Source organism: Cydia strobilella, chromosome 8 (genome assembly GCF_947568885.1).
Source record: "Cydia strobilella chromosome 8, ilCydStro3.1, whole genome shotgun sequence".
In the NCBI taxonomy this organism is placed as follows: domain Eukaryota; kingdom Metazoa; phylum Arthropoda; class Insecta; order Lepidoptera; family Tortricidae; genus Cydia; species Cydia strobilella.
The window spans coordinates 3,159,418-3,186,114 of record NC_086048.1 but is presented as its reverse complement, the minus strand read 5'-3'; the positions used below and the strand labels follow the sequence as shown (position 1 = coordinate 3,186,114).

At 35.6% G+C, this 26,697-nt stretch overlaps 1 protein-coding gene across 1 annotated transcript in view; it reads right to left on the bottom strand.

Moving 5' to 3' along the window:
* The window catches only part of LOC134743467 (acid sphingomyelinase-like phosphodiesterase 3a), an 89,251-nt gene that overhangs the window by 49,088 nt on the left and 13,466 nt on the right, over positions 1–26,697 (bottom strand). The window lies entirely within an intron of this gene.

Below are 26,697 nucleotides of genomic sequence, written 5' to 3'. Positions count from 1 at the left end.
TAAAGATCGAGGCCGGGAAGGCCAATATTCCCCTAACGACGTCATAATGGCGCCATCTGACATCACGGTTAGCTTTGCGAAGACGACGTGATGTGCTGAAGATTATTCAACATTTGCAAGTAAAACAGCCATTTGTATTTAATTATGGTTTGTTAACACAAATAATTGAATTTATTGCAATATTGCTTCAAAGTACTAAAAGTCTGCGTCTAGCTACAATTTTATTCACAGTTACATCAAAAATATCATGATGTATTATAGTGGATTTGTAGATTCGTTATAAACATCCCAAAGAAAGCAATTTAAGATACACCAGCCTGCAGATCAACTTCTATTCATCAAAACTAAATAGAATTACTTAAATTTGGGAATGAAAACTTGTGCCATTTTCAATCAAAAGGGTATTGTCGGTTGTCAATAAGGCGCTATTTCCATACAGCTTTAATTTGAAATCAACCTTATTGACAAGCGACAATGTGGTACCTTTTGGTTGAAAATGTCACACTTGCTTGGTAAAGATTGCGGGCCGGGAAGGCCAATGTTCCCCTAACGACGCACGTCATAAAATGGCACTATTCGACAGCTCTGTTAGCTTTCCGAAGATCACGTGATGTGCGGAAGATTTTAAATCTAGATTTGCAAGTAAAACGATAATGGTAAAAAAAAGTAATTTATCTAGTTAAAACCGGGATTACGAGTATTTTCTATCTACAATCATAATCTATAATGTCAAAAGCGTTATTGACATACATACATTAATCACTCAACTCCGTTATCAACGTTGCCATTCATTGAAAATAGGGACTGGTAACCTAATAACGCCGTTGGTACCAAACTTAAATATAAAAATAATAATTTTAGTACGAAATAGATTCCATTGAATTCACAATAAAAAAGCGGCGTAAATATGTCTGAAAGTAAAAATAAAAATCGAATATAACCTATCTTCGCCACCCGTACACGACTTCGCCTTATAATTGTTTTTATTATGAAAATTATATTAAAACTTATTCTAAATTATAAGTACGGCCATGAATCCCATGATACAATACAATACAATACAATCATTTATTAATAAAATTAAAATTTTACACGTCATAGTAATTATTACAATGCTATTCTAAATTAAAAATACAAATATAAATTATAATATAGTGGCTGAGGTCTACTACTCATTGGACGCTTATTTTCCAGTGCATTAAGCAATAAAAATTGATCTTTATGACAAAATGAACTAGAAACTGGTTAGTAAACCAAATAATTTTTAAATAATGCCCGCGTCTGTGTTTCCGCATGAGTACAATCTGGGGCTCTTCAAGGCAAGAGTTGGATCGTGGTCAAACGCCTGCCTATTCATCATTAAAAAAAAATGAATATTATGATAGACTTTTAGAAACCTAGTATTAAGACATAATGACATGAAAACATTTTTTTTTATCAATAAAATGATCGTATCGTATCATAGAGGAAATATGAATTGCCTGCGTATTATTGCCAACCCTTACTTTCAATGAACAGCAACATTGATAACGCGGTTTGTACAGTCGCTAGCAGATATATCGGAGCGGCCGAGGTGCTCACAAATATCTGAACACGCCTCTATTGTCAAGGCGTTAGAGTGCGTGTACAGATATTTGTGAGCATCTCGGCCTCTCCGATATATCTGATCGCGACTGTACATCACCCACAAAATCCGATGATATGTGATGTATTGAATCGATATTCAGGTTTTTGATTCAAAGCTTTATTTGTTACTACTTCTACGGCGGTTATAATCATATCAAAACAATTTAAGTATGGATTTTTAACAAGCCGGATAATAAGTACTCTTGTGTATTTATAAAAACCTGATTCATTAATAAGTATTATTAAAGTCAATTTATATTAATTACAATATAATGATTGCCTTTAGAAATAACTTTACCCAATTACAAAGCGTACCTAATAATTAAAATTTACACCCAAATTTTATGTTTAATCGAAATATTCTCTAAATTAATTTAGTTGACTTCGTTCGTCCCGTTTATTAATTCTAGTCCAAATAAAACAGAAATTTGAGCTTTGAGGTTTTCAATTCCGGAAATTGAAAAAAAAAAGATAATTAACTAAGTACCTATTCATATTAAATTTCGGATTAAATGTTATGCCTAAGGTAAAATATAAATAATTGGAATTAGTGTTTAATTTATGTAGCACATTTAGCAGATAAAACTGACAATACAGCAATATACCCATAGTATAAGCTTTGCTTAGTTTGCGGCTAGGTTGATCTGTGTAAGATGTCCCTAATATCAAACTAAACTGAGATCGAATGTAACTTATAAAGCAACGATAAAAGTTGGTGTGGCGTAGTCCTCATAGCAATGTGCCAAAAAGAATATTCATAAAATTGCAAAGTTCTTATGAAATGTTCTCAATATTTTTTCTACACATATTGATTTCTATGACATATCAAATAGACATCAATGAGTTACGTAAATATTAACTGAAACAGTTGTCAGCAGTGTTATTTTGAGAATGTTATTTAAGTTCTGCAATTTGCACATTACTAATTCCTAACTAAAGAAAAAAAACCGGCTAAGTGCGAGTCGGACTCGCGTTCCAAGGGTTCCGTACATGACATAATTTAAACAATGTATTTTTTATGTGAAACGTGAGTGAAATGTCTTTAAAAAACCCGTAGGGGCCGGATTAAAAGCTAAGTAATTAAATCCGACTCACGCTTGACTGCACATTTCTAATACATTTTCCTGTAATCTATAGGTAAAGATCTATTTTGTGTATAATTTCAAAATTTTAGACCCAGTACTTTCGGAGATAAAGGGGCGGGGGGGGGAATGGTCTTGCCTATTTTCTTGAATAACTTCTAAACTGTTTATCATAAAATTATAAAAAAATATATTTGAGACTCTCACAATGAGCTCTTTCATTTGATATGTAACACGATATAGTTTGAAAAAGTTTATTTTTTAATTTTCTTATTTTCGTGAGACATATTTCAAAATATTTATCAGTACGGTTTTTTACTCACTATTGCGTATATGCGGCGCGGGCAGTGCACGACGTACAACCGCCGCGGACACTCGTGCCTGAGGATGGATTCCCAAAGAATCCGAAACATGTCGCCAAAAGCGACTAAAAATAATAGTGAGTAAAAAACCGTACTGATAAATATTTCTCATTTACCCCCCAAAAGTGGCCCCCGTGTTTAAAATTAATTTGTTTACGTTACATGTCCGTTTTTGGGTCACAAACTTACATATGTATACCAAATTTCAACTTAACAGATCCAGTAGTTGCGGAGAAAATAGGCTGTGACAGACGGACAGACGGACAGACAGACAGACAGGCGCACGAGTGATCCTATAAGGGTTCCGTTTTTTCCTTTTGAGGTACGGAACCCTACAAAACTAGGTATTTACTTTATTTTCGTTGTCATAAACACGAAAAATATTTTTGGAACCTATTATTTACTATATTAATTTTTAACAAGCAGAAACGTCTGCGATCGGTCCCCTAGGCCCATATAGTGGGAAGATTTGCTGACTATGGATTGAGGTCTTGGTGGCTCAGTTGGCAGAGCGCTGGAGTATCTGTCCAGAGGCCGTGAGTTCAAGTCTCACCCAAGGCAGTAATTTTTCCACTTTTAAATTTATTATTTACACCTGATTAGGTAAAAAGTATCTCGAAGAAAATTGCAATCGGCACACCGTTTAAAAGCTATGAAGCTGCAGACAAACAAATTCACATATGACATATATTTGACCCTTTTGCGGTTAAAAACATAAACGTTAATTTTCTCGAAATCGATTTTCGCTCATGTCGTCTTGGATATGGGTATATTTATTTGGTATCAGTGCCTTCAGTATGATGTCCTGAATACAAATATATGAGATGACAAGCGCGAAAGTGGTAGGGGCAGTTGCTGTGACGTCATAAAGTCGGCAGTAGAAACTTTTTTTTCTTTGTTTAAGGCCGTTCCATCGGTTTGCCACTGTCTTTGTCACATTTCGCAAGAAAGAACGGGAAAGAACATACGCGCCAAGTGTCAATTATTATCGAATTTTGTCGGTTTTTATTTATTTTAAAAACGTTACCTTACAATATCGAAATTCTAAAGCTATGAAATTACTATTTATGTTAAGATTGTTTTTTCTTGAAATAAAACGATGAAAACGGATTATATCGCGTATATTGAATTTATAATACATCCCGACGTTTCGAACCCTTTACAGCGTTCGTGGTCAACGGGTGACTGAGGAAAAATTACAAAGTGCAAAAATACCCACATACTAAAACAATGAACAATCATAGACTACAAACTTTAAGGCTGGTTGTACATGCCAAATCGGTTCACAAGGCTAGTTATACACTACAATTATTTTCAAGTAAATATATATATATATATATATATATATATATATACGCGATAAAAACTACGCCGGCTCCAACCCTACATTTAATTCCCTCCTAAATTGTAGGAGGGTATCCCAATATAGGACCGGCAACAAACTCGGCGGGACACATCTTTTCAAAACATCAGAATGTCCAGCATCATCCAACACTAAGGTCTCACAGTCTATGTCTCGCTTGCTCCTTTATCAGATGGACTACAGGATCCCAAGCTCGTGGTAGAGAAAAGCCATCTTCCCTATTAAAGTTTGGATATTTCTTAATCTCAATGGCCTCCCGCAGCATTCTGGGTATGTAACGCTTCTCCTTGGCAAAAACCAGAGGCTTATCAAACTTGATTGAGTGATTGGCTTTATCCATGACATGCTCACAGACTGCAGACCTAGGTCGACGGTGCTTGACATCAGCTATGTGTTCCTTCACCCGAGTGGAAATGCTCCGTTTCGTCTGCCCGACATATGATAGGCCACACTCACAGTCCAGCCTGTACACTCCTGCAATCTGTAGAGGGGTATTGCATTTTACAGGCCTCAGGAATTGTGACATCTTCTTCATTGGCTTGAAATATGTTTTTATAGAAGCACGCTTCAAGATGTGGCTGATCCTGTCCGTGACCCCCCTGACAAAAGGCAGTTAAAGTTGTTTTTTCTTCTTTTTTTGTTTATAGTATCACATAGTAAATAACCGAGTAAAGTAGGATTAAAAGTCCGAGTTAGCGGTTACTTTGGGAATTAATTGTATCGAGCGAAGTGTCATAATTCGTGTATCGGAAGCTATGTTGTTAAAAAGAATATAGTCAAGAACTACATATATTTTTTCCACGTCTACGAATGTCAACACCTCTTAAGAAAACATTATCATATAAGGAGATTTTTCGCTTTCTGGCTCAGGGAACCGCCTTAAAACATACCATGAAAGGACTTGTGAGTAGATAATAAATATATAACATACTGTAACATTTTCACTACTTGGTCGAACAAATTATTAGAAAACGTTCAAAAATTTTGCAATCCAGAGTTGACTTTGACCTGCTCTAAATTGAAAATGACTGAATGGATTATTCCAAATCTTATACCACATGACTGACGGCGGTGAATATCCTCTTTATAATGTCTAAAATAATTATTAACCGGATATATCAAAAAATAAGAAAAGTACATCAAGTTAATAAGGCTAATCTGAAGAAGCTTTGGCTTTTCAACCAAGCGTGATTTGGTTAATTACCGATGTCTATAATTTTTTGATGACACGTGCAATTTTTTTATGTATTTACATACATATGTTTAGTATTTAGTTATTTACCTTAGTATGTATTTTATTTTATAATTATGTATTTTATTTACTTTTGGATATTTTGGATAGTTTACTTTTAAAATGTTATTGTGCATTCCGCAAGTTTTTCTAATTTGAATTTTCCCCTCGTCTACTCTAAGGTTAGCTGGAAGAGTTCTCTTTTAGGGATAAATTCGCCTTTGTACATTTCCTGTCTTTGTGTTTCTGTAAATTTTACGTAGGTAAACCTGTGTTGTGTACAATAAAGTGATTACTACTAACTATTAGCCGAGTTTGAGGCGTAATGACAGGGCGAATAAAGGACTAATTAAAGGAATAAAGGGCGAATTACGGGGCCTTTGAAGCCTCAGCTTAGGACGTGAAGTTAGAATGTTTGCTCGCTCTAGAGATAATCCGATCACTTAAGAGGAAATGGGACGGCAGTTTCTCCATACAAACGTAGTCCCTATTTTCCTCTCTGGATATTGACATTATGGAAAATATTTTTACATAATTTGATGTATGTTTACCATAGCTATGCCCCAACGTTTGACGGTAAGTTTTTTCGATTTTTTTATTATTTTAAAAATTAGGAGCAAATTTAAAATGCTTTTTTTTTATAAAAAAAATTCATTATTTCGGACAAATCGGAATCCATATATCACATATCAAATATCAAATACAATCTTATATACATTAAAACTATATATATAATATGTATATAACCACAGCTATGCCCTTACGTTTGATTTGAAACTTTATTTCACAACAAACATTTACAATACAAATTTCATAATACAGATATTAAAAACCTAAAGTTGCATGGGGCATCGTCCCCAGGACGCTTGCTGCGTTTCCCCGCTGGATTGCCAGACTTAGCCGCTGAGCGAAATATTCGCCCGCTCGAAAATCGCCAGACACCCAGACAAGTTTATTTGAAATTTCTTTCACAACTTGTCTGGTGTCTGATGACCATGGCCCAAAGGTTTCGACTGCAAGCGCCGCAAATATGTAATTCTCTTTTAAAAATGCATATTTGCGGCGCTTGTTAAATTGGGCGTCTTCTGCGTCATTTGAAACTTAAGGGCATAGCTGTGGTTGATATACAACTAATTGTGTCAAAATATTTTCAATAATGTCCAGAGTAATATCCAGAGAGGAATATGAGGACTACGTTTGTATGCAAAGGCGGTTTCGAGCGGGTCCTCCACTTTCGTCTTAACTATGTGTACATGCGCATACGGAAGACCTAAGTTGGGATAAGATCTTACTAAGATAACAGTAGTAGGAGTTGGGTAGTTTTCTAAGCAGTATTATCAGCTACTACTCCTGAAAAGGAATTATATGATAATAATTATAAGTAATCAAAACAATATAAAAAATGCAACAAGTGATTTTTCACAATGACACCCCCTTTATATCATTATTTAAAGGATTTTAAAATAGTGACATTTCCTACCTTTCATTTAGTTTTTTATATTTTTGAAATGACATGGATTTCAGTAAACAAATAGAGCTAGACCAAGATAAGTCTGCAACGATTTTGATAGCACACGCAGTTTTAAATGCCAAACTTTATGAAATTATGATGCGTGTGCTATCAAAATTATTGCAGACTTATCTTGGTCTAACTCTATAAAAGCTGTATTCCTTTCATATTTTTTAACTAAAATCCGTGTCATGAAAACTAGTTTTAAATGCTTTTTTTTAGGGTTCCGTACCCAAAGGGTAAAAACGGGACCCTATTACTAAGACTCCTCTGTCCGTCTGTCTGTCTGTCACCAGGCTGTATTTCATGAACCGTGATAGCTAGAGAGTTGAAATTTTGACAGATAATGTATTTCTGTTGCCGCTATCAACAAATACTAAAAAGTACGGAACCCTCGGTGGGTTTAAATAAAACTTAATTTCATCTGCCAACAATAAATGTTTTGGCTTACTTGAAACAAGTACAAAATTAGAAAATACGTAGCCCTCGCTAAACGAAATGGCACCTGCAATAAACTTTTTACAGTTCCCAATAAAACGCCAACTTTGTCCGCACATTTAGTACGAACAGAAACATTTTACTGTCTATCCGTAGACCGTATGCCTTTCGTAATAAGGTTTAATAACTGTCACAGTGTGGGCGATGGTACGGCCCACGTATTTAAAGCGCGCAATTTTGTGCAATTTGTACTAATTGTTGCCATTGCTGAATTGTATGTTTTAATCAAAGTCAATGTTGACGTTTTAAATGTTGAATATCAATGGGCGGTTCGTGCTTTCAGCATTTTGTTTACACATCATCATTCTCTACATTATCTACAATAAATATATACAGGGTGGCTAAAAATAAGTGCATTCCCGTTGCCACAGGTTTTGGGATTATACTGAGCAACTTTTACTATGGGACCAACCACGAAATCGCAATCGCACGAATAATATTCGTGGAAAGTATTTATTTAAGTTTATTTTCTTGATTTTTCGGGTTCCGCAATCAAAATGGAAGAAGCCGGAATTATACCTACAGTGGTTTCGTCATGTCCGTTCTATCAGTTCGTCCCTCTGTTGGTCCGTCAGTCTATCCTGTCATTTATCTCAGAAACTATTTTTTAGGTAGGTATATTTGAATGAAATTTTAGAACAGGTGTTTGTATTATTATTTACAGCCACGGGAATTAATCGCGTAAAATAAGTTTTAAATTTACCTCCGACGTTTCGAGGACGGCGTTGTCCTCGTGATCTCGGAGAAGACTGGCTAAAGTTGACATCGACATCTCATACTCATACTCATACTCATACTCATTTATTTATAATAATATTTCATATTACACGTCATAATTGGATTTACATAATATAATCAATTCATTCAAATAATCATTAATTAAATTAAAGTAAAATAATACAATATAAAAATAATCAACACATTTAAAATTTCCAATAATTAATAAAAATACAAAATATAAAATTAAATTAAGATTAAATCATTATTATTATATTCTGACATGTCATAAAAGGCTTTTGTGGTCAACCATTTTTTTAACTGATTATAGAATGTCAGGTCATTTTCAATATTTTTAATGCTATCAGGTAGTTTATTGTAGATACCCGGCCCTGCATTAGTTATCGTTTTGGAGGATCATTTTCAGGTGTATGTATTTTGTGAGCCGCTACTAAGTTTAAAAGTTAATATTTATAAATATACGTATAAAGAGCTCAATCCACAACACGTGTTTTTGTGTTACACGTGTCTTATTCAATGAACCAATTGTGTGGCCCTAATCAATAAGCGTACAAGTCTCGGGCTCTTTACAAAGCTACGCGAGACTTGTACCCCTTTTTCGCTAGGTCCACAGAATTGTAAAATTGCCATAAATTAAGTATATGAATTAATTTATGTCGAGGAAGTTTTGTGGAAGCCGTAAAATTAGGTTATTAACTGGAAATAGAGTCGAAACTCGTGCAAGTGATACTGGCGGAAATTATTCAGTCAGTTCTAAGAAGAAGAAATTACGCGGTCCTGGAGGCCGATTGTGATTGAACAATTTATTATTATTAAATAAATAATTATGGGAAAATCTTACCCAAATCGACCTAGCCTTGTAGTAAACTCAATCTCATCAAAAACATTACATGTAAAAAGATGCAAGTCTCGCAACCCAGTTCTTGTACTAGAAAAAAGTTTTGAGATGTAATGTGATACCAAGTCGGTTATTTTAGTCAGTGCCAGGGGGTGAAAAACCGTAACAATATTAGATACTTACCTTTATTTTTTTAATACATATAATGACTTGGCAATCGCACACAATGCTTTACTTTGCTCAAACTGTATGTCATTAGGGCTAGCGCTATGTTCAATTAGGATTATTTCAAATATTTGACGAATTATCCTTATGTCATAATAATAATAATAATAAATAATAAAATACTTTATTGTGCACTACAAAGAAAAATACATGTTACAAACAAAGACAGGACATAAGTGAGTAGGTAACAACAGGCGGACTTATCGCTAAAAAGCGATCTCTTCCAGACAACCTTCAGATAGCTATTCAGTGGCTAGAAATAAGTTAATGGGCAGTGCAAAATAACAAAGGTGTAAAGGTGTAAAGTGTGTAGTAAAATATGTAGCTGTGCGATTGCCAAGTCATTATAAGTATTTAAAAAAAAACTGGCCAAGTGTGAATCGGACTCGCGCACGAAGGGTTCCGTACCATTACGAAAAAAAAAACAGCAAATAAATCACGTTTGTTGTATGGGAGCCCCATTTAAATATTTATATTATTATGTTTTTAGTATTTGTTGTTATAGCGGCAATAGAAATACATCATCTGTGAATATTTCAACTGTCTAGCTATTACGGTTCATGAGATACAGCCTGGTGACAGACAGACGGACAGACGGACAGCGGATCTTAGTAATAGGGTCCCGTTTTTACCCTTTGGGTACGGAATCCTAAAAATAAAGGTAGTAAAAGTATCTATCCTATGTCCTTACATAGGATAGTTTTAATCCCGAATATCATCCCTTAAGAGGGTGAAAAGCGAGGTGAGATCATGGTGGAATTGAGATAATTAATGGATTGCCTGATAATTTGTGTGCATATTATGCTCAAATTGAATGATTGATATTAGACTTTCTCCAGGCGCTAAACTTACTCTAGCTGCTGTTACTGATTCCACGCAGACAAAGTCGCGGGCAAAAGCTAGTATTAACATATTTAAGCTAACTTTGCACCGACTTTAAGAGAACTAAGTCGTGTGGTGTGTGGTGTCGTGTGGTGTGTGAGTATAATAGTTTGCTTTTCTTCTAATTCATTGTTTTTTTTTTCTTTCCTTGCATCAATTGTAAGTGTTTGGTCCTATGGTTGACTGGTAGAGAATGCCATATGGCATTAAGTCCGCCATTTGTATATTGTTGTATATATTTTGAGCAATAAAGTTTAAATAAATAAATAAGCTTCATATTTTCATAGAAATTTGACACTGTCATTGCAAATGCCATGCAGAGTTAGCTTAGACGGATTCTAACAAATTAGACCTCATGCTTTATAGTTCAAGTTAATTTTGAGGCCCAATACAATATCAGATCATAACTTAAAAAATTTAGTTACCTATTGAAAATCTCTGGTCCCTAAATTTACTTCAAATTGGGGGGCCACACTAACGGGAAACGGCGGGAAACGCAACTACGTTTCCCGCCGCAGATATGCGATACGCAATCGCGATAATCCCAGTGTCCGCGATAATTAACGCTTTTCCGGCGTTTCCCGTTAGTGTCGTCCCAGCATTACCGCCCGGTCACGACATCGCGCGGCGGCGGCAGCGGCGAGCGGCGGCCATAGGTTGGAGCGAGACAGCGATCGGACCTTTCGTTCTCACCTATGGCCGCCGCTCGCCGCTGCCGCTGCCGATGTCGTGGCCGGGCCGTTAAGGATGACTCACGTCAGAAAGGCCTGGGTCCCGACGCATCCGACACTTATAAAAAGCATCACGTAATCACCGGTACCTGTCATAGAAAACGATGTGTCAGTTGTCTCGGCCTGGACCCGGGCCGTTCTTGCGTGAATCATCCTTGAATGAAAAATTAAAATGGAAGTTATGTTATAAACAATTTATGGACGTATTCTTATAGATTAGTTTCATGTGATATGGGTATATTTTAAAAACCTGGCTAGCAAAAGTACCTAACTCTTAAATTGTAGGGACAACTTGTAATTTAATTATAAATAATCCCCAAATAACTAACAGGATAACGAACTAGAAATTAACATGGATGAAGGACTCTTCACTAATTACATACCCGAAGCAAATTTAAACGATCCCTATTTAAGTATAGGGTTTAACCCGTCAACGTTCTAATCTACCACTATTTAACTAGGTGCCCGATAATAAAGATTAAGTGAACCAATAAAAAAAACCGGCCAAGTGCGAGTCGGACTAGCGCACTAAGGGTTCCGTACAATTACGCAAAAAACGGCAAAATAATCACGTCTGTTGTATGGGAGCCCCACTTAAACATTTATTTTGTTCTGTTTTTAGTATTTGTTGTTATAACGGCAACAGAAATACAGCATCTGTGATAATTTCAACTAGCTATCACGGTTTATGAGATACAGCCTCGTGACAGACGGACAGACAGACATATAGCGGAGTCTTAGTAATGGGGCCCCTTTTGTACCCTTTGGGTACATAACCCTAATAAAAACTACGTTCAAAAACTATAAGTCCTTTAACTATAAGTTAAATATAAGTTCAAAAACTATAAGACAAACTTACCTCAGAGCTTATACTTGAATGCCATCGGAGCCTCACTGAAGTGAGCAAAGAAGGCAACAAAGTAACAGTACAATGGATAAAGGGGCATAGTGGATCAAGAGGAAACGATGCAGCGGATGAACTGGCCAGGAAAGGTTCAGAAACACCGGCATATGGACCCGAGCCAATTATGCCTCTACCAATATCCTACATACACAACCAGCTAGAACAACATCACAGACAACTGCACAACAAGTACTGGAGTGAATTGAAGACATGCAGGCAAACCAAAGAAATTCTACCGGAACTGAACCACAAGCTTACCAAAATATTACTGAAAACACCAAGAAGCCAACGTAAAATAGTAGGATTAATAACAGGACATAACACACTAAACAAACACCTACATAATATGGGTAAAACTGATAGCCCCATGTGCAGAGCGTGCATGGAAGAAGAAGAAACAACAAAACATATTCTCCTAGACTGTAAACAGGTAGAAGTGTATAGGAGCAAATACCTAGGTAATCCATGCACACTAAAAGAGGCAACTAGCAACCTGAAGACTTTGCTAGGCTTCGTGGAGGAGCTGGGGTGGCTAGAGTAGCGCTACCTCGTTTCACGCAAAATAGGCACATTTGGATGTCGATTTGCGGAAAATGCCCAGCAAAACTAACTAACTAACTATAAGTCCTTAAAATGTAATACAAGACGAACAGACCAATTCGAACGTACACTGATATCAGACTGGCATCTAAGTTATGTCATTCAGCTATCGTGCATTTCGCTCGTAGTTGTCGGTACGGGTATTGGCGCGAGCTAGACGCATGATAACTAGATGATATCATTAAAATGTCATTCTGATGCCAGTGTAAAGCCTGACCAGAAATATATGATCATTGCCAAGAGGGCGCTGTTATTCTCAATGTATAGGGTGACAGTTCAGTATAGTATGAAAAAATTAGTTTCAGTGAAATTCCTCAACATGGCGCGTGATCATATATTCCTGGTCAGGCTTTACGTTTGAATTGGCATTGAAGTGAAGATTTACCTTCCCTTTCAGCGCTAAGAACGTGAGATGCATCGTTAAGTTCTTCTCAGTTTGCGTTTTTTTATCAACACAAAGCATATAATACATTTAAATACTGTCATCACTCTTCGCATTATCTTATGGGTAGATTGTATTAAGAAAGAAAGAAAGAAAGAAAATGCATTTATTTAACGCCACAACAGATTACATATATGATAAAAGGAAACATACAGACAAAAAACATTGGACGCTAAAATAGGACCCCACTCAGCATAATGCCGCGGTAATCCGCGGCGCTGGTTTTCAGTGGGGACCTGATTTAAAACTATGAGTTGGTGGCGACACATACGCCAACGACACAAACAAAAAAAAACTACTAAATAAAACTAAATACTAAATTTTTAAAGCTGTCTATTCTAATTTTTAAAGCAAGGACTTGTCTATGCAATTCAAATAGAAACTAACTGCCACTAGTTATTATCCGCCTTAAAAAACAAGCCTCAACAGCATCATAAAGAGTAACATTACGCAAAACGAATTTCACTAAACACCAAAAACTTGGTCCGCAATAACTATAAGGACTTCAATAATAATTAGGCTCACCTCCGCAATGATGGAGGTCGTTCGCGTAACGTCCTGTCTCAATATTCCTACCACTTGTCAAGCAATGGCGAATCGAAAGACCAAGCAACTCAGTTTATCAGTGACCTAGCACCGTAGCAAATATGCGTACAGAAAAAACGCATTTATACTGGTTAAAATAAGTAGGCGATTTAACGGTTTCGGTGAGATGGAACAGTGGGCTCTAGAATAATCCCGCGGCAATCGCCGTTTTCACGAAATGGGGATAATGCTCGTAATAGTCGTTCGCTCTTTTAATCTTTTACATCAAGACGCATTATACAGATTAAAGACAGAAAAAACGCAGTCTCAAGTTTCGTAAGATAAATTACGGCTAAGATGGATTCGGGTAATGATCCGTCGCTGATGAAAAAAATCGTTTTTATCGACAGTTTTTTTGTAGCAACAAGAAAAGAAATCAGAGTTGTTACGCTAAATTCACCAAACAAGGTCGACAAGTGTGGCTCGTTTTTATAATGTGAATTTTCTCAAATGATTTTTGCGCCTAAGACCTATTACGCCAATCTGTTAAACAAAAGCCATTGTTTCTTTTATGAGAGCTGTAGGCTACCGTGTCTGAGCGCGAGCCAAAGCAACAATGTTGTTTAAATAGCGGCTGTATCGTGGTGGTTTTAAGGTTTAAATTTATGTAATAATATGAGCGCTCACCTACATTGAGGTGGTCGATGTTACCAAAACATGTTATATGTACTCAAATTTGAAATAATTTCAATTGTTATTATCAGTTTTTTACCACATCGACCCAGTGAGTTGTATCAGTTGTAGTACCGCGTACAGTGGTGCAAGTGACTTGCCTCAGAAATGTTCTAGTATATAAAATGTAGTTAGTTGCCATTTTATACGTCCCTTTATTTCCAAAACTAATACGAATTTCAGCATGAAATTTCAGTGGAAGGTAAATATTGGTGTTTTCATAATAAATATGTAAAAAACGCAAAATCACAAAATTGTCACTTCCCTCAGTATACTTGGGAGGTATCGGTATGTAGGTGTAGGAGCGATCCAATGACGCTCCCCTAACGGTAAAGAGGGTGACGCCGCATGGGATGTTAGTGGGTAATCTCCTCCCCTTCCTCTGGCTAGCAGAGGATGTACGGGAGGAGCGAGTCCCATATACCACCCCCAATGGGCTTCCCCAGCCCGGGGGTGAGATGTGTAATAACCCCTGCGTCATAAAGGAAATATGAGACATTCAAAGGGTTACAACGCATCATGCAATACCATATCAGAAAACTTTGCAGGCACAAAAATAACCCGTCTTACTGTGTTTATACCATGACCTCCTCCATGGTTCCTTAGGTGTCACGTTTATTTTTCTTATCTAAAGTAGGTTGTGTATTGCGCATTCAACACCTGAAGATAAGCAATGGTCGTTAGTAAGTGTACGTGCGATTTTTTTACTGGCAATGAAAATAATGAACATTGTCTACCTTAGATAGCTTTTCACAAATAAACTTTTGAAGTTTATTTACGTCGTTTACACGGTTTTAGTTATTTTTTCTTAGCCTTTGGTAAAATAGGAATCAAACTCCCACTATCTGGCTACTATTTTTAAACTAGAAAAAAACACTGATTCTACACCCACCTTCTGAAGCCAATTCGCAGACAAGTACTAATTAAAAAACTAAGTTACCTTTTTTAGTTTTATTATTAAGTATTGAAGGAATCGTTGGTGTTGCCTTCTTATGCTTATGCATAACCTTATAAAACGCTTACAAAGCCCCAAGGAATCACAAATATCACAAATAGCTTCATGCATTATTTTAAAAGTCAATTTCCATGCCTCACATGCCCCATCATTTTATGGCTCTGCTCAGAGAGGTGTAGGTACCCCTACGACCTCGTCTTGGTCTCAATTGAAGCATGGAACATTAATGGCGCTGGATGATATACGCGAACATTTGTGACTATAACAAGTTTACATAGGAAATGTACAATTGTACAGGCAATATCACTATCCCTACTATTATTTTAAACTCTTCATTCACTACTCACGCTTAAATTAAATTATTTACATTAAATATATCTTTATCAGACCCATAAGTCCATATATGGTTAGTTACATTAACTTAAAAGCTATATTAGTTACCTATAGTAAGTATTTTTAACTACATTTTTGAAAAATGTAATTATAAAGTCAAACGCCATACCGATAAAACCCATTTGTCACAGCACGTAAAAAAACATTGTAAAATAAAAACCTTAAAATGTTTCGGCGACCCACTTCCCAGAAAGTGTTAATTAAATCCAGAGCTTCGTCATTGGAGGACTTGGACGTGTTGGTAAAAATACGAAACTCCAAAGTGGCTTATAAATAAAAACACGAAACTAAAAAGTGCCTCATAAATGAAACCGGAGTTTAATCAAAGACTTCGGTGCAGTTATGTAAACTGAGTGGTTTGTTTATTTATTCGCGGGTTCGGAAAACAGTGTTTTTCATTTGTAGCTTTGGCTTGAGCACGTATTTATGTAAGAAAGTTTAACTTGGGTTTTTTTTTTCAATACAGCAAAGCAACTGGCTTAGGGCTTTCAAAATGAAGGCGGTAAGGCGTTTGGCTATTGTTTTGCTTACTCAATCTTTTTTAGGGTTCCGTACCCAAAGGGTAAAAACGGGAGTATTACTAAGACTCCGCTGTCCGTCTGTCTGTCACCAGGCTGTATCTCATGAACCGTGATAGCTAGACAGTTGAAATTTTCACAGATGATGTATTTCTGTTGCCGCTTTAACAACAAATACTAAAAACTACGGAACCCTCGGTGCGCGAGTCCGATTAGCACTTGGCTTGTTTTTTTAACCATATAAATAGGTACAAAATCAACTATTTATTGTAACTGTCACGTTTTTTAAAATATCGTGTAGGTAATTTAAAATTATTCTTAGTTTCCATTAACTCCAAGGGTTAAAAATAACTTCAGGTACTATTTTTACTTCTTTTGTGCTTATAGTCGTCTTCCATTACACACTCAGTCACAGTCACACACACACACACACGATCACTCAAAACACACACGTACACATGTTATGCAAGCCATATCTAGTTTGTATAAAATGCTTTTTTACTCCCTTCTTTTTTTGTGTTTCCACTTAGTTATTGCATGTTAATTGCACTTTTGTGGACATCTGTTATTGGCTATGTTTTATGTTCACTATGATTTGTATTACTTTTTGTATTGCTGTTGATGCCCCAAATAAAATAAAAAAAAAATAGCGCTTCATCAAATAAACAAAAAATACTTTTTGTGCGCTTAATAGGTAATCTATTATCGATTAAAAAAGCATTGAGCTTCACTAAAATACCCATCATTAAAGCTTTTTATTTCTTCATTAGTTTACCTACTTAGGCTTAAAATAAACTAGACGTAATTGAAAAAAAAATCTAGACTTTCGTTATCTATATTGCAAAGGTTTCATCAATTTTGATTTATGGATTTAGCTGTAGATTAAAAATGTGTTTGTAAGTGCCTTGCCTTTGTAAGTTTGGATCTAAGTAACTGAAAATTATTACTTAATACCTGGATTTATAGTAGGTAATACGTTGTTAAAAAAATAAACTACTATCCTAGATATCACGCCCAACGGTACCTAATGTGAAATATACCTTCAGGATCACATTATTTATTATGACACCTAGTAAGGTTGTCTGGAACAGATCGCTTACAGCGATAAGACCGCCTGTTGCTACCTTTATTTACTTTGTTAATATGTTATTGACTTTTCTTTTGTGGTGCAATAAAGTATATTTACTTACTTACTTACCTGTAGCCCGAGGCGTTGCAAGTGCGGCGTTGCCAGCTTTTGAGATGGGGGTACGTTCTTTTCTTAAAGGTCGCATCGGTCCGGAAATATAGCGGGAGACAGTTCAGACAGTTCGTTCCACAGTTTAGCTAGCGAGACAGGAAGATTCTGGAGAAAAACTAATTATAATTTTAGTGTAAGATTAATATTTTGCATGCGTATTGTGGCGTACTATGCACTCATGAATTTGTACCACACCAACTGACATTACCAATATTGTATCTGTGTATATTAGCTAAATAAATAATTTGAAATCGAAAAGGCACAGTTGAGGAGTGCCACTATCTGTGGCTTTGGCTAGCTCAATCTGCTTGAAATGATGTGCATCCACCAAAAATGCTTCCAATGCATTTGCAAGTATACAGGGTGGCTAAAAAATAAGTGCATTCCCGTTGACAGGGAGGTTTTGGGATTATACTGAGCAACTTTTATTATGGGACCAACCACGAAATCGCGAAAAAAAAATTTTCCTCATCGTCGTAATTTACTATATCAAATGCAATGGCAATATGCTTACAAATGTGGCGTATATATAGTCTTACCGACATAGGTCGTGACACGTAAGTAGTCCATTAAACAGGACTTATTTCAATTACGGTTCTCAAGAAGCCTGTAGACGGTCCCTATTTTTACTGCAATATGTGGCCGTCAATTATTGGTGTATTTCTCTAACATGTGAGTAAGAGAGGGATACCAATAGTTGCCGGCCACATATTGCAGTGAAAATATGGCCCGTTTAGGAACCCTTTAACGCCAAACTTGACTCTATTCTCAAGTATATAAGGTTGAATATAAAAGGGGTTTTATAGGTGAAATACTTAGACGCTTTGACAAGTTATTTCTCGCTTTGAGGTATTACGAGTGATTGCATGTTCGTAAGTAGGGCAATTGCCGTGAATGCGAGTTGCATATGCTCATTAATTGGAATTATACTAATTATCGCGTCTTTATGACGGGGCTCATTAAGTTGTACTTTATAAGCTTCTGATTGTTTCCTTCACGACTACAGTCGCTTGAATACATAGGTAATTTAATCGATACGTCGGCAATATATTTTATTGGTACAAAGCTATATTTTCCGAGAAATGTAGCCAAAATATCATGTGCTACTTTCGGTGAATTTCCTCCCGTGGCTTTGGAAAACAATACCAAGTGTGGGTAGTTAAAAAAGCTCGCACAGTAAAGTTACAATTGTTGATTTAGCCAGTCTTATTTCAAGACTACGGGGACATGCCATCCACGGAACGTCGGATATCATTTTAAAACGTAATTATATACACAATTAAGTCCCGTTTTCGTACAATTAACGTAAAAGTTGTTCAGTTTGACCTACATTTATCACTAAAAATATCACTCAATCAATCAATTTATCACTATTTTACATGGTGTATGTTTATAAAAAATGGACAGACAAAACAAAATTACCCTGTATGCTTAGATGTCTCAACACTCTGTAATCAGGCCATGTAACATATCATTTGTATCAACAAAACTTGTAGGTACCAAGTTTCCTCGCAAATTCAATATTCAAGTTTGTTTCTTTACACAAATCAAATTACTGTGCACAATAAAGGAGAAGTCGGTTCGTCAGAAGTTTTTTATTGCGTTATGTTTACATAAAATTTGTATGTTCTGTGATGTAAATAAATCACTTGGCGTTTGAGCGGAAAAGTTGAGAAATTATAAGTTAATTTGCTACAGCGCTCTTGGACTATATATACAACATACTACAGGGTTATACTGAAATGGCGAGTGAAAATATTTTTCCTCCGTAAAAGTTATTACCATTTTAACACCACAGTTGAGTAACAATAGGTACCACATAAGCATACATCGGGGTTTTCGGTGCGGGAATTATTTGAGTAGAGATAAACAGATAGGTTAAGTCAGGAAAACATCATATTCACGTCAGGTAGGTTAGAAAAACATCATATTATTCCTAATGAATAACGACCTCTCTGTGAATTTTATACACACTATAATACAATTTTATTTACACCACACAAGCTCATAAGACCTTCTTCGTCTTTATCCACGAGAGTGGCGAAGCAATTTGATGCACCAAAAACCCCATATAACATAAGGTATGTTTGTTGTGTGTTGAAAATTATGTTGTTTGGTCTATTTTTAATATAATCACTATACATATTTGTTATGAAATTGAAAGAATAAGAAGAGAATATTCACGAGAATAAATAGTTGCTGGTTAGATTATAACAGAACAAGACACACACTCACACACACATTATTTTTGATCCAATAAGTTATCATTGGATGTTTATAACGTACATATGTCAATGGTTATTATTATTTACTTCATAATTATTTTTAGAAAATTTTATCAAAAAATGGCATTGTGGTTCCCAAAATTCCTCCCTGTTCGTATACCGTATTTAAAAGCGTGTTTGAGTTTTACAGCAAAAGGTTCCGTCAGTGCTATGCCATACAAATGTTTTTCCACTAATTGAAAAATCTCTACTTACTGCGGCAGGCATTTAAAAGTTTTATTATAGCAGTAACTACGGTCATAAAATAGAAAGGTGTGCCACCTACAAAAATAACCCGTCTTACTGTGTTTATACCATGACCTGTGGGTTCCTTAGGTGTCACGTTTATTTTTCTTATCTAAAGTAGGTTGTGTATTGCGCATTCAAAACCTGAAGATAAGCAATGGTCGTTAGTAAGTGTACGTGCGATTTTTTTACTGGCAATGAAAATAATGAACATTGTCTACCTTAGATAGCTTTTCACAAATAAACTTTTGAAGTTTATTTACGTCGTTTACACGGTTTTAGTTATTTTTTCTCAGCCTTTGGTAAAATAGGAATCAAACTCCCACTATCTGGCTACTATTTTTAAACTAGAAAAAAACACTGATTCTACACCCACCTTCTGAAGCCTATTCGCAGACAAGTACTAAAGAAAAAACTAAGTTACCTTTTTTAGTTTTATTATTAAGTATTGAAGGAATCGTTGGTGTTGCCTTCATAAGCATAAACTTATAAAACGCTTACAAAGCCCCAAGGAATCAAAAATAGCTTCATGCATTATTTTAAAAGTCAATTTCCATGCCTCACATGCCCCATCATTTTATGGCTCTGCTCAGAGAGGTGTAGGTACCCCTACGACCTATGACTCGTTTTGGTCTCAATTGAAGCATGGAACATTAATGGTACTGGATGATATACGCGAACATTTGTGACTATAACTAGTTTACATAGGAAATGTACAATTGTACAGGTAAGATCACTATCCCTACTATTATTTTAAACTCTTTATTTACTACTCACGCTTAAATTAAATTATTTACACTAAATATATCTTTATTAGACCCATAAGTCCATATATGGTTAGTTACATTAACTTAAAAGCTATATTAGTTACCTATAGTAAGTATTTTTAACTACATTTTTGAAAAATGTAATTATAAAGTCAAACGCCATACCGATAAAACCCATTTGTCACAGCACGTAAAAAAACATTGTAAAATAAAAACCTTAAAATGTTTCGGCGACCCACTTCCCAGAAAGTGTTAATTAAATCCAGAGCTTCGTCATTGGAGGACTTGGACGTGTTGGTAAAAATACGAAACTCCAAAGTGGCTTATAAATAAAAACACGAAACTAAAAAGTGCCTCATAAATGAAACCGGAGTTTAATCAAAGACTTCGGTGCAGTTATGTAAACTGAGTGGTTTGTTTATTTATTCGCGGGTTCGAAAAACAGTGTTTTTCATTTGTAGCTTTGGCTTGAGCACGTATTTATGTAAGAAAGTTTAACTTGGGTTTTTTTTTTCAATACAGCAAAGCAACTGGCTTAGGGCTTTCAAAATGAAGGCGGTAAGGCGTTTGGCTATTGTTTTGCTTACTCAATCTTTTTTAGGGTTCCGTACACAAAGGGTAAAAACGGGACCCTATTACTAAGACTCCGCTGTCCGTCTGTCTGTCACCAGGCTGTATCTCATGAACCGTGATAGCTAGACAGTTGAAATTTTCACAGATGATGTATTTCTGTTGCCGCTATAACAACAAATACTAAAAAGTACGGAACCCTCGGTGGGCGAGTCCGATTAGCACTTGGCCTGTTTTTTTAACCGTATAAATAGGTACAAAATCAACTATTTATTGTAACTGTCACGTTTTTTAAAATATCGTGTAGGTAATTTAAAATTATTCTTAGTTTCCATTAACTCCAAGGGTTAAAAATAACTTCAGGTACTATTTTTACTTCTTTTGTGCTTATAGCCGTCTTCCATTACACACTCAGTCACAGTCACATACACACACACACGAACACGCACACACACGAACACGCACACACAATCACTCAAAACACACAAGTACACATGTTATGCAAGCCATATCTAGTTTGTATAAAATGCTTTTTTACTCCCTTCTTTTTTTGTGTTTCCACTTAGTTATTGCATGTTAATTGTACTTTTGTGGACATCTGTTATTGGCTATGTTTTCTGTTCACTATGATTTGTATTACTTTTTGTATTGCTGTTGATGCCCCAAATAAATAAAATAAAATAAAAAAAATAAAAAAAAAGCGCTTCATCAAATAAACAAAAAATACTTTTTGTGCGCTTAATAGGTAATCTATTATCGATTAAAAAAGCATTGGGCTTCACTAAAATACCCATCATCAAAGCTTTTTATTTCTTCATTAGTTTAACTCAAAATAAACTAGACGTATGAAATAAAACTATGAAAACGGATTATATCGCGTATATTGAATTTATAATACATCCCGACGTTTCGAACTCTTTACAGCGTTCGTGGTCAACGGGTGAGTAACTATCGCGGTAACCGAAGACAATATTATAAACTAGACGTAATTGAAAAAAAAATCTACTTTCTTTATCTATATTGCAAAGGTTTCATCAATTTTGATTTATGGATTTAGCTGTAGATTAAAAATGTGTTTGTAAGTGCCTTGCCTTTGTAAGTTTGGATATAAGTAAATGAAAATTATTACTTAATACCTGGATTTATAGTAGGTAATACGTTGTTAAAAAAATAAACTACTATCCTAGATATCGCGCCCAACGGTACCTAATGTGAAATATACCTTCAGGATCACATTATTTATTATGTCACCTAGTAAGGTTGTCTGTGGTTCTTTGTAAATATGTTATTGACTTTTCTTTTTTGGTGCAATAAAGTATATTTACTTACTTACTTACCTGTAGCCCGAAGCGTTGCAAGTGCGGCGTTGCCAGCTTTTGAGATGGGGGTACGTTCTTTTCTTAAAGGTCGCATCGGTCCGGAAATATCGCGGGAGACAGTTCAGACAGTTCATTCCACAGTTTAGCTAGCGAGACAGGAAGTTTCTGGAGAAAGACTACTTATAATTTTAGTGTAAGATTAATATTTTGCATGCGTATTGTGGCGTACTATGCACTCATGAATTTGTACCACACCAACTGACATTACCAATATTGTATCTGTGTATATTAGCTAAATAAATAATTTGAAATCGAAAAGGCACAGTTGAGGAGTGCCACTATCTGTGGCTTTGGCTAGCTCAATCTGCTTGAAATGATGTGCATCCACCAAAAATGCTTCCAATGCATTTGCAAGTATACAGGGTGGCTAAAAAATAAGTGCATTCCCGTTGACAGGGAGGTTTTGGGATTATACTGAGCAACTTTTATTATGGGACCAACCACGAAATCGCGAAAAAAAAATTTTCCTCATCGTCGTAATTTACTATATCAAATGCAATGGCAATATGCTTACAAATGTGGCGTATATATAGTCTTACCGACATAGGTCGTGACACGTAAGTAGTCCATTAAATAGGACTTATTTCAATTACGGTTCTCAAGAAGCCTGTAGACGGTCCCTATTTTTACTGCAATATGTGGCCGTCAATTATTGGTGTATTTCTCTAACATGTGAGTAAGAGAGGGATACCAATAGTTGCCGGCCACATATTGCAGTGAAAATATGGCCCGTTTAGGAACCCTTTAACGCCAAACTTGACTCTATTCTCAAGTATATAAGGTTGAATATAAAAGGGGATTTATAGGTGAAATACTTAGACGCTTTGACAAGTTATTTCTCGCTTTGAGGTATTACGAGTGATTGCATGTTCGTAAGTAGGGCAATTGCCGTGAATGCGAGTTGCATATGCTCATTAATTGGAATTATACTAATTATCGCGTCTTTATGACGGGGCTCATTAAGTTGTACTTTATAAGCTTCTGATTGTTTCCTTCACGACTACAGTCGCTTGAATACATAGGTAATTTAATCGATACGTCGGCAATATATTTTATTGGTACAAAGCTATATTTTCCGAGAAATGTAGCCAAAATATCATGTGCTACTTTCGGTGAATTTCCTCCCGTGGCTTTGGAAAACAATACCAAGTGTGGGTAGTTAAAAAAGCTCGCACAGTAAAGTTACAATTGTTGATTTAGCCAGTCTTATTTCAAGACTACGGGGACATGCCATCCACGGAACGTCGGATATCATTTTAAAACGTAATTATATACACAATTAAGTCCCGTTTTCGTACAATTAACGTAAAAGTTGTTCAGTTTGACCTACATTTATCACTAAAAATATCACTCAATCAATCAATTTATCACTATTTTACATGGTGTATGATTATAAAAAATGGACAGACAAAACAAAATTACCCTGTATGCTTAGATGTCTCAACACTCTGTAATCAGGCCATGTAACATATCATTTGTATCAACAAAACTTGTAGGTACCAAGTTTCCTCGCAAATTCAATATTCAAGTTTGTTTCTTTACACAAATCAAATTACTGTGCACAATAAAGGAGAAGTCGGTTCGTCAGAAGTTTTTTATTGCGTTATGTTTACATAAAATTTGTATGTTCTGTGATGTAAATAAATCACTTGGCGTTTGAGCGGAAAAGTTGAGAAATTATAAGTTAATTTGCTACAGCGCTCTTGGACTATATATACAACATACTACAGGGTTATACTGAAATGGCGAGTGAAAATATTTTTCCTCCGTAAAAGTTATTACCATTTTAACATCACAGTTGAGTAACAATAGGTACCATATAAGCATACATCGGGGTTTTCGGTGCGGGAATTATTTGAGTAGAGATAAACAGATAGGTTAAGTCAGGAAAACATCATATTCACGTCAGGTAGGTTAGAAAAACATCATATTATTCCTAATGAATAACGACCTCTCTGTGAATTTTATACACACTATAATACAATTTTATTTACACCACACAAGCTCATAAGACCTTCTTCGTCTTTATCCACGAGAGTGGCGAAGCAATTTGATGCACCAAAAACCCCATATAACATAAGGTATGTTTGTTGTGTGTTGAAAATTATGTTGTTTGGTCTATTTTTCTAAATTATTTTGTTACCATAATCACTATACATATTTGTTATGAAATTGAAAGAATAAGAAGAGAATATTCACGAGAATAAATAGTTGCTGGTTAGATTATAACAGAACAAGACACACACTCACACACACATTATTTTTGATCCAATAAGTTATCATTGGATGTTTATAACGTACATATGTCAATGGTTATTATTATTTACTTCATAATTATTTTTAGAAAATTTTATCAAAAAATGGCATTGTGGTTCCCAAAATTCCTCCCTGTTCGTATACCGTATTTAAAAGCGTGTTTGAGTTTTACAGCAAAAGGTTCCGTCAGTGCTATGCCATACAAATGTTTTTCCACTAATTGAAAAATCTCTACTTACTGCGGCAGGCATTTAAAAGTTTTATTATAGCAGTAACTACGGTCATAAAATAGAAAGGTGTGCCACCTAGGAACATGCTGCTTTTTTATCATGTCCGCTCATACTTTACCCAGCTTTGCGCAAATGTATTTATCTATCACGTCGGTGGTAAAAACAAGCATACGGCCCGCCTAATATAAGCAGTCACCATAGCCTATGGACGCATGTAACACCAGAGATATTACATTATTAAATTCGAGTTTCCCCTCAATTTCCACTTTTTGTATTAGCTGTCTAATGCCGTCTTCGAAGGGGTGGTACATGTTAAAAGGCTGTATTATTTGCCCTCCCCCCTTCATACATAAATCGGCTCATTACACTTATTGCCTTTACCCACCTGCTGTGAGGGCTGCTCCGGTTTCTACCTTCATTATACGGCTTTATAAGTTCTAATTTAATCTTGTAAGAAATTTCTATTAATAAAGGTATCTCTTTTGTAAATTACGTCGTCATAAGTAAACGGTAAAATGAATTGTTAATGGTAACATTCGGATCGAGACAGCGCCAGCGTTACTGCTGCAGTAGCGCAGCATTGCTGCTACCGAAAAATATATCCCCAAAAAATGACAGTTTTATAACGCATTTTCACATACATCTTGTATGGACCGTTTCAAAACTGACACGCAAAAACTGTATGAATATATTATATATTTGGGGATATTTTTTTCTTTGTCTCGTTCAATAGTACTCGTTATTCTGAGTCTAAATAACCCAAAAATAAGGTACCATTTTTTTTTGAAAACCTCCAGATATATTAATTATTATCCACAAAGTTCATCACAAAGACCGACATCACAAAGATAGAATTAGGAACGACCCAATATAACTTCTTCTCTCATTTCCCACGGCCTCCTACCGAGCCAGGCTAAATACCTTTATTAACTTTGCCAAATTATCCGATTAAACAGACACCAATCAGCGTGTGTACTGACCATTTATAGAATCCTTAAGGAAGTCATTGAAATAAGTTTGCTTTTTATCTTTGTGACAGGGACTGGGAAAAAATCCTTGGTGCGAAACTTTTTTCAGATTTTTTTGCCAATATTTATTTATTTATTTATTTAAACTTTATTGGACAAATTTACACAAAAAGAGTACAAATGGCGCACTTAACGCCTTGAGGCATTCTCTACCAGTCAACCATTGGGCCTAACAGACAGTTAGTTTGGTGCAGGATGCAATATCTTGTCCGTAAGAGCTTATTTAGTAATTTGTAGCATACAATACAATACAAATCATTGATTGTTATTTGTTGTTGCATGAAAGTTAATTAAAACGAAGGGAGGGTTGTTTTGGAATCTGCGTAGCAATATGTTGATATAAGATTTCGCCGGTTTTCCTGCTACCAATATCGTAAAAGCACGATCGAAACGGCACAAAAAAGTATTGGGAACGACTGAGATCTGTTTTGTTAAGGTAATGACTAAATCACTAATGTTCCAACTTAAATTATTCACAATAGTTATCTGTTGTTGTTGTTTAACCTCTCGTGCTAATATTGATACCCGAGCAAGCGAAAGATTCCAAAATTGAACCACGAGC